The following is a 10,050-nucleotide window of genomic DNA, read 5'->3' as shown; positions in this document are numbered from 1 at the left end:
GCTTAAAAATTGTGGTGATAGATGTTTCTCTTTTATATACCTTGTATATGTATAGTACTTTTAACAATTTGATACAAAGAACTGGAGTTAGATGTTCTAGAGACTGTCAGTCACTGCACCTGACAACACTTTAAGGTAGTGGCAAGTTTATATTTTTTGCAATTTAAAAAATACTGATATCATACATTTTCGTTGTAATATTACTTTATGTACCTTTTTATGTATTTTTCTTTCTTTTTAACTCCAAATACCTGTCTACTAAGGCAATCTTTCTGATTTAGCTATTTTGGTGAGTGGGCACGTAAGGGGGTGGACAATCAGTAAGGTCTAAAAATGATCCAGTTTTTATTAATACAGTCATGCATCCAGGACACTGAATTCAACTCCACTTAAATGTAAAAGTCTCACAAATACAGTGGCTTATCATTAAACCTCTAAAGTTACTGAATGTGGTATATTACTGTCTCAAATAGGAACTGGAGAAATATAAGAAAAGAAATATGTCACTTCTGAGCTTTAAGCATATCTCATTATTTATAGGAAAGAATACCTATCTGATTGAATGAGTGAAACTGTGCATTCATAATATGAAACTGATACTGTCTGCATCTTAATTCATATTTTATACAATTTCCTGGCTCAATGCAAACTGAAAAATCTGTTCAGAAAGGTCTCCAATATTAAAGCAGATAGTGAAGGCATTGAATAGTTTTGGTTTGACAGTCCTGAGAAGCAGAGTAAGTTCACGCCTGAAAAATAAGTTTTGTACTTTAAATAATTGATAACTATTCTGCAGTTCCCAAGCTCTGTCGTATGGAGACTCTATAATATTATCTGAGGATTCAGTCCATTTATATGCACATGTTTAGGGTGGAGAATCTTGTCACTTAGCTTGATTGGACACTTGAGCAGCATAAAAAGATGTAATATGAAAACTTTTATGCATAAATCTAGCTCTTAGTGTAGAGTATAGAGCACCATTTCCTAACAAGGTGTTATGGCAACTTGTGTAGAAATTATTGATTTATTGGAAACTGCTCAGCATGCTGACATTTATGTGGATATTGGGACTTTGAAGCAGGTCATGTAAATTCAATAATATAATATGCCTTTTACCAAAGCCATTCCTGTCTTAAGATTAATCAAAGAGGCTTCATCTGCTTCCAACTGAAATTTCTGATATAGCTCAATGTGGTGGTTTCTAACCTCATGTACTGCCCCTGGGTTTTAGTCTAAATGTATAGCCGCCTGTTAACGCAGCTGGAAACTAACGCAGAACTCTGCTTGAGACGCTGGAAATGTGGGCAGAGCAAACAACAATGGGGTTAAAAGAGGTGATTTAAAGTGAAAGAAACCAGTAACTGTGGAGAAAACTGGGAACAATAACACTTAATTGATTTAATTAACTAAAAATAAAAACAAATGTTTCTTTAAAGACAGTATATAATACCGAATGGTATTATAGGAAATGTAGAAGCAGTAAAAAATATAATAATTAAAAACCATTATAACTGATTAAAGTCTTTTTAGGCTATATGTTATCTATAGGTCAGTATCACTTTTTAGAAATGTACCGTGATACATATCTGTTAGTTATAATTTATAGGTTAAGGACACATACGGTAGCATACGTAAGTAAAACCATTTCTGTTGGAAGAAAGTGTCTAACAGCAGTGTATTAATAACTGACTGGGATATAAGCTGAGAGAGAAAGAGGGTCTAATGTGTTGATTGGTTGTTCTGGCAAGGAGGCTGTTAAGTAGTGCCATCTAGAGGTGAAGTCGGGGCAATGCAGTCTATGAGGTGGATGTCTCATGCACAAACACAGCAAAGTGCTGCAAAGGCAAAGCAAAGATTATTTTAAATTGTTCAACAGCAAACAATTCACTTTATTGTTTGTGAGTAGGACACATGTGATATGCCAGCTAAAATGTGTGCTGTCTGTCTGGAAGAAACAATGTTTGTCCTTTATCTCTCATTTACTTCCAATCCCACACACACACACACACACACACCTCACACACACTCACCTTTCTCTGTGTCCTCACCTGCTACTGCATTGAACTAACTACTCCATCTGTAAAGCTCTTCACTATATAGCCACCATGCTTGCCAGACAAAATGGCTTCACATGGCAAATCAGACAGAAATGAAACAACAACTGCAGGGAGAGAAAGAGATTTAGCTTCACTGAAACCCAGTGCACTGCAGAGAGAAACCATCAGCCAGATAAAACAAAACAAGATAAGGTACAAGACAAACCTTTGTCCTCAGTACATCCTGACTGGAATACAAAAGCACTGAAACTATTTCCAGAAAATAAAAATGAATGAGAGAAGATAAGAGCTTATTTATATAGTTATAACTTATATATATTTATTACTTTGTAATTTAATTCTACTACTACACTCATTTTATTTGGTAGAAATCCACATCTCAATTATTTTATTATTGCATGTAACCTTAATGTCTGGTGTCTAATTTTTATAATGGAAACTATTCTTTTCAGCTTCATCTATTATTTAAATAAAAATTTCTACTATTTCTCTGTCAGATTTTTAGCAGTTGTGAGGGGAAGCCAGCAGGCTAATTACATTTGGCATGATAAATTTGATTATCCGAATACTTAATAGCTTCCTCATTATATAACATATGCTCTGATATCATTTAAAAGATAACATGAAAAGATGTCAAAACTAAAATAATAAAAAAATAATTTTTTTTTTTATTCTTTTTATTTATTTATTTATTTTACAATATCTATTCCTGCAAATACATTTAAGAATTAAAATACATACATTTCTAATTAAGGAGTATATGCTGTTACTTCCAAGTGTTTTCATTTGTCTTTATTATGCAAGTGCATGGTACAGCAGCAGCGCGTGACATACTGGGAGAAAAATTTTGAGGACAGCAACATCCATATAGCAAACTGAACCAGTGATCCTGGGCACTTATACAAAACTAAGGCTACTTCTCTGAATAGAAAACTGCACGCTTTCATGATAGCACAAAGATCTTTGTTGGGTTAAGAAGAGTTTCAAATTTATAATTTACGCCTAGGCTGTATTCTCATGTGAGAACTGACATTAAACATGTGGTTAATCCTTTGGGCTGTTTGTGAGATACTGTACTGTGCAATTTCAATGAGGCTTGATGATTGAAATGCCACATCTCCCTGCTTTCCTTTTCATCTGAAGTGCTTCTGCACATTCTCTCTGTCCTTCTGCTGCACAGTATATTGGTAAAACATTGCTCTCTCCACTTTATCTTAGCATTTCTATTTTTTTCTCTGCCCTTTTGTCAGCCGCTGAGGCCCTGCCTTCTCAGTAGTCGCCTGCACTGTATGAGACTGCCTGAGGTTACCGGCCCAGAGACCCCAGGTCAGCTGTAGAAGGCGCCCCAGAGACAGAGTGAGAGGAGGCGGATTGAGAGACAGGTGTAAAATGATGGTGGTAAAGGTTCATGGAGAGAGAGCTAGATAATGAGAAGGAGACATGGGAGGAGGAGACTGAGAGAGGGCAATAAGAGAACTTTGAACGACCAGCTTCCTGTTCAGAAAGATCTGGCAGAAACTAGACACAGCTTCACTTAGCAATCATGGAGTAGAAGGACACATTAATTACCTCTAACACAAAAAGACTATTTATACTCTCATCACACTACAGGCTTCTCCAATCCAGCCGGTTTACTGCGGCTCCTCTGGGATTATAGAGCTGTACTCTCAAATCCCCATCCTAATCTGTGCCAGATCATGTAGAGATTCACAGATCTGCCACGCCTGAGACGGCCAGAGATGCGCATGAAAAAGTATAATCAAGCCATACCAAACTCAAAACAGGAGGGATTCTTTTCTCGAGAGGAATGTGCATCCATTTAATTTAGTCATGAAATGCACGACTCTTCAAGAGGTCTGTTCTTGGGTTGACGCTTGACTTTATCTACTTAAAGCTCTGATGTAATTCAATCGCTATGTTTCATTTTTAAGAGGGCTTTTTATACTGGGCTCTTTGGCTTTTGTTATTATTATTAATCAAATCAATGTAACATTTGAAGAAGGTTTTTTGAAACTGATTTAAAACATTTCTATTATCTGAGTTAGATTTTCTGCTGAAGGCAAATCTGGATATAGTTATAATTTAAATACGAGATTTATGGAAATAATTCATAATAATGGATTTGGATTAATGTATTCTATAATATTCAGACTATCCTTGTAGTGCATCCTGAGATATCGGTCTCTTTTGAAGAAATATCACTGCCCTTATGGTGAGAAAATCACCACTTGATTTGTATCCAATCGCTGGAGAGGCTTCTGCTCTTAAATTGGTAAAACTGCGATTTCCAGACATTATCAGCATGCATAATGACTCAGTGGATATGAGAATGTGCACTCACTCTGCGATGCATTCCAGCTGGAGTCCAGCCTCCCTGTGTAATCCATGCCAGGCATGAATTCTGTTCATTGGTGTATCCATGGTAATTCTGGAGGATGATGTCATAAATGTTACATTCAGTGGAAGATGAGGATCAGGAAACAGGAGCTCTGGTGGCACAGCTTAGACTAGCATGGCTTTTTGAAAAACTCACAATCTCCCACATGTTGAGTTAATGCAACAGGCAGCAGTCAAATGTGTACCCATGAAGGCCACTAACAATACAAATTGGGACTATGATAATACAGATGCTCACACACCAAAAGTGGCAATTCTTTTAGATATTCTATATTTCACAACACAGATTAATAAATACACAAATGCAGGTCAAACTGACCCTATTTTGCTTTATTCTGCATTTTCTGGTGTTACTGAATATGGATATATATTTGTGGGAAAGAAATTTGTAATAAATTGCTCCTGGGATCTAAAAATTGTTTAACATTTTTCTTCATGGAAATGTCATGTTTGAAGTGTAGTATGTTGTAAATGCTCTTTTGGGTTGGATTTTCATTTTAGTAATGTTGTTTAACGACAGCTTAATATACAATTATTTTTTGTATTTATGGTATTTTGCATTTATTTGTTTTAAGGAATTAATACTTTATTGTTCATATTACTAAAAGACATTTATAATTTTATTTTTCTTGAAAAATATTTCTACAAAAATATTACATCTAAAATAATCTGTTAAATATATGAAATGTTGCTTATGTTGATTTGTTGATTTCAAAGGACTTATTAATCACATTGGAGGTCAGACATCACAGAAATACATTACCTTTTAAATACTTTAAAATAAAAGTTTTTTACTCTCTAAAATACATTATTTCAGCAATATTTTTCCCCATTTCTCATTAACAAATCAAGGCTTGTACATGGTAAGATACTTTTTCTATATAAAACTGTACTAATCCCAAACTTCAAACTTGTAACTTTTGAGCTTAAAATAATAACATTTCTCACTTTTCTTTTGGGAGGATGCATAGCCAAAATAGACGGACTAGTGGGCAAAGACAGCTTTCATAATAGGATTGGCAGATTGGCACTTACGGAAGAACGGCCACAGCCCAGCTCCAGATGAAGACTGCTGTTCTCGCCTAGCCAGACTCCTGCAGAGCTGGATGATCATTTCGCCACTGCTGCATCTAACCACCTGCATCCAGAGAGAAACATCCGGATGTAATGGAGTACAGAGCTTCAGCAGCAGACTATGGAACAACAATGCATGCAAGACACAACACTTCTGAGAGCATGCTAAGTACACAATCGGCTCAATAACTCACAGGCAACAGTCACATGAGGTCAATGGCCAATTGCCTGCTGGATGTCAAGAGAGAATAAAACAGACACTGTAACACAAATAAGCTTTCTAATTGAATTTTGATTTCTACACAGTGATACAATTTTTTTTTTCACAGTAGAGTTTGTTATATGCAGAAATACTCGTGTATTTAATGGCCGCATCATGAGGAATCATTTGATTTATATTTTGATAATTTAAATCCTTTATACAGGGAGGATATACAGAAATCTTGAGAAACAGAAAATAAATAAAATATAATAACAAATAAAAACATTCTGTGATGAAGCTAGTAACTTATTTCCTATTTCTATTCCATTTATATAGTGTGCTAATTTTTTTTTTTATCATTATAATTATTTTTCGTGAGTATCTGTATAGAAGATGGTAGAAAGAAAAATGTGGAAAATGAAAAGAGAACACGCTTTATAAAAGTATGTATTATAATAATATAAACTATTAAACATATTTATTTCAAATGGTATTCATCACATCACAAAAATATAAACAATATAATGTCTTTAATACAAAGAAATTAAAATGATATTTTGAATAGATTGAATAATAATGTTTGTTGAAAGTGTGCTTGTCTTCCAGCCTCTGTCTCAGATGTTTGTTGGCTTGCATCTGGAATTACAATTGGCATTCTTGAAGTAATATGAGTGGTAATGCTACTTTTTCAGCCTCAAACCCAAAATGCATGTTCCAAAAACACCTTTTTAAACCACAGAGCCAATAAGAAAAGAGGGTGGAGATGCCTATATTTTATAGGCATATATATATATATATATATATATATATATATATATATATATATATAAATAAAAAAAAATTCCCTGTATTCTTTTAAAACACAATAATCCAGTGTTTTAGGGATAGTTTCAGCCATTCTGGTATGACTTCTCATAACCGAATAAACTTTGTGGGGTCATAATTTTAATCATCAGGTTGCCCTATCCTCAGGATTTGGCTTAAACTCTCTTTGCATGTCTGATTTCCTGACTAAACTCCAGCTGAGGTCAGTCAAACCCAGCATACCCAGCATACCAGAATTTGTATTCTCTGTTTAGGTTTATGCTAGAGTAATATGAGTGTTATATGATATATATATATATACACATACACACATTATATATATATTATATATGTTTAAATGCATAATTAAATCTAATTAAAATAATTCACTTTTTAAAAGCATTTAAAATGGCATAACATATTCTGAGGGTTGGGTGAGATTTAGAAATGCATTATTATTAGTTTTACGCTCCCATTTGAATTAGTCTGAGTTTAAATCCACTAGGACAAGTTGTTGCTATAATGCTTTCACTTATAATTATAGTCGTTTTTGTTTAAATTAAAGCAAAATTCCCAAATTAAAAGACATAAACATTGACTACATCTGATATTACTATCATAATAGCTATCTTACTTCACCGCATCAGAGTACGAGTTCTGAGCTTGTGGTGTGATTCAGTACAATAGATATCAGACTATGTACGGGTTGTAAGAGCTGGACAGTCCTACTGTGAAATGTCTACTGTGAGCTGTCTCTGTCTCTTTGAACAAGATACATCAAACACTCCAAATCCAGAGGTCCTTCATTTCATATCAAAGCAGGTTCCTGCCACATGTAGCATTTCCTGTCTAAATCAGTTCTGTGGGTGAGGAATACAACTCAAACAGAGTCCATACACGGCACCTCTCCAAAAACTGATCTATTCCTTCTCCCTGGCCTCTCACAATGAGAGCAGTCTGCTGATGCTGAGGTTTTGAATGGGCTGGGGAAACTTCTGCTGTGTGCTTTATTGAGTTTTGTCACTAAATATATAATGGCATGAGCTGATGATCAACATCTGGGGCTGAAAGATTTGGGATGGGAGGCGCAGGCGAAACTAATCATGCATACGGGAAGTGGGAGCAGCCAGTCTAAAAATATATACGCTTTCAGTGGTAGTGGAGTGCTCATGTTATAAAATGAACACTATTACTGATTTTATTTCCAAGGCGGGAAAACTTGTGAAGACTGGAAGTGTTTTCCATACATAACACACATTAGTTAGCCACCTGAGGGTATAATGCACCTTCACACAATAAACATCAAATCTGGAAGAGTCCTCAGGTGAATCTCCAAAGGAAAAGCCACATTTATAACGATTTTCCCAGTGGACAACACATCTCAGAGTATAGGATGATGCTTACTCTACCTGGAGTGCTCTCTAGGAGGCCTTGTCTGCTTTAGGTCAGCAGGGGCCTCCTGGCTTCAGATGGAGTTGCGCAAGATGACTGGAAATGGTGGAGGTCCAGAGCCGCTCTGTTTCCATATCATATCAGAGTTCTTATATAACCCTAAAAATATGGGTGAGAGGTTATATTATCTTTAAAGCAAAATATTAATCATTAATTTTAAAATAAATAACTTTTGTCATCTATAAAATACATATAAACGCAAAAATGCAATTTATAAATATCTAAATAAATGGCCATTGTACAACAAAAATTACAAAACGTAAAGCTTTGTGTATGTGGTAATAAATAAAGTGTACAGACCTTTGAGTTACAGCTCTCCCGCCCATCCTCCTGCACACAAATACTAGCGCCAACCTTGTTTTCTCTCAGTAAAGTACACAGCATCCACGCCACCTGCATCAAAAAAAATTACTTAATTGACTGTGATACCATTCATTTAAATAGTAAGAAGCTTACAGCTATCTGTAAAACTTAATAATGCACATGATTATGCCAATTTTGGACTTAAGTGCTTTCCACTCATCGCTTTGAAAGGTCTGATAAATGCTTTTTATCTCCCGGGCGAGATGTAGGGTTAAATAATGAGGATTGAGATGACTGTTGTAGGAGTTGCTTGAAAATTGAACAACCAACTGGTAATCTGTCTGAGAATAACTTTTATGAACATTGATGAGCTTTGTACAGTAGGGCCCAATAGAAATATCTTGATTATGACTAAGGAACACAAAAAGCTGTAATGACAGCAAGTGTGTTAGTTCGGGATGAGAGGAAGGTTTATGAATGACCTAGAAGCACAATTCTGGCATGAAAGTGTAATAGTACTACAAGAGCACAAAACGAGATACACACAATGCCGTGGCATAAGGAGTGACAGCCCAATGGGCACGCAGCACATCTAGACTATTATTAACAGTACTCAAAGTCAATGGCAGACATGTTACAGCCAATAATGAGAAAAGATTGCTTGTCCAGAACACTGTGGGATGTCACGGCAAGACAGGAAACGCTTTGGCAGAGTAATGGGAAAGTGAAATGGCAGCATGACAGGCACGATTGAAGTCTTATGTGCTGACAGACACGCGGCGAGGTGACGCCGATGCTGGTTCCACCCACCTGGAGCGCGGTTTGATCGGTGAAAGACTCCGCAGAGCTTCACCAGGACGTTTGCGCTCGCCTCTTCGTTCGCCACGACGTCAACATTGCAACCCACTGTAGCTAGGTAATAACGCGTTTTAGATATGCTGCGTTATAAATGTACGCTGGTCGAAATGGAGCACGCAAGTAAAATAACGCAAAAGGTGTCCAGTCGCATCAATAGGTGCCGGCTTCCCGCACGCGCAATAACTCCCAGTGACTCGGCCTCGGTGGAAATCGCACAAAGACGCGCTCTACCACCCAGCCTTTAATTTGTAATAATGCATACACGCTGAGCCGAGGAGCCTTTTCTCCGTAAACAGCGACACGGTCTCGCAGCTGCCGGCGGCTTTTCTTCCGCCGTGAGACGCTTCCAGCAAAGATGATGAGTATCCTCCTGTACAGAGCGCCGGAGAGAGAAGTGAGAGAGGCGTGCGCGCGAGAGAGAGAGAGCGTGAGGAAGAGAGAGGGTGGGATACACGCGCCTGTATAGTGAGCAATGATTGGGTTCAATCTAGCTTATCTGGGCCCGAATCTCCTGGGAAAATTAAAAGCTATCTTTACAGAAGATGAAATTAAAAGAGGCCTACTAACTATCATGGAAAGTATAGTTAAAAAAGTAAATCTACTATGCACCAGTAGCCTAACTAATGCCACACTTTGCCTATATTTTTCAGTGAGGATTTTTTTCTGTGATAGATGCATAGTTTCAGTCTTAGCTTAACGATCTAAACACACATAAGACTACAATCTTTTCTATCCTGACAACTGAAAAATAGCTTCCAAATAGTCTAGCTTATATTAACAAGTTACAACAAATAAATAAAATGAGTAAACTCCTCATGAGAGCACCAGTCCTGGTATACATAAAAGTTCAGTGTCCATTTCCTGTATTTTTTCAGTTTTAAAGACTGTATTAGAACTTTCACT

The sequence above is a fragment of the Puntigrus tetrazona genome, chromosome 14 (genome assembly GCF_018831695.1).
Source record: "Puntigrus tetrazona isolate hp1 chromosome 14, ASM1883169v1, whole genome shotgun sequence".
NCBI lineage: Eukaryota > Metazoa > Chordata > Actinopteri > Cypriniformes > Cyprinidae > Puntigrus > Puntigrus tetrazona.
Note: the sequence above shows the minus strand (reverse complement) of the source record.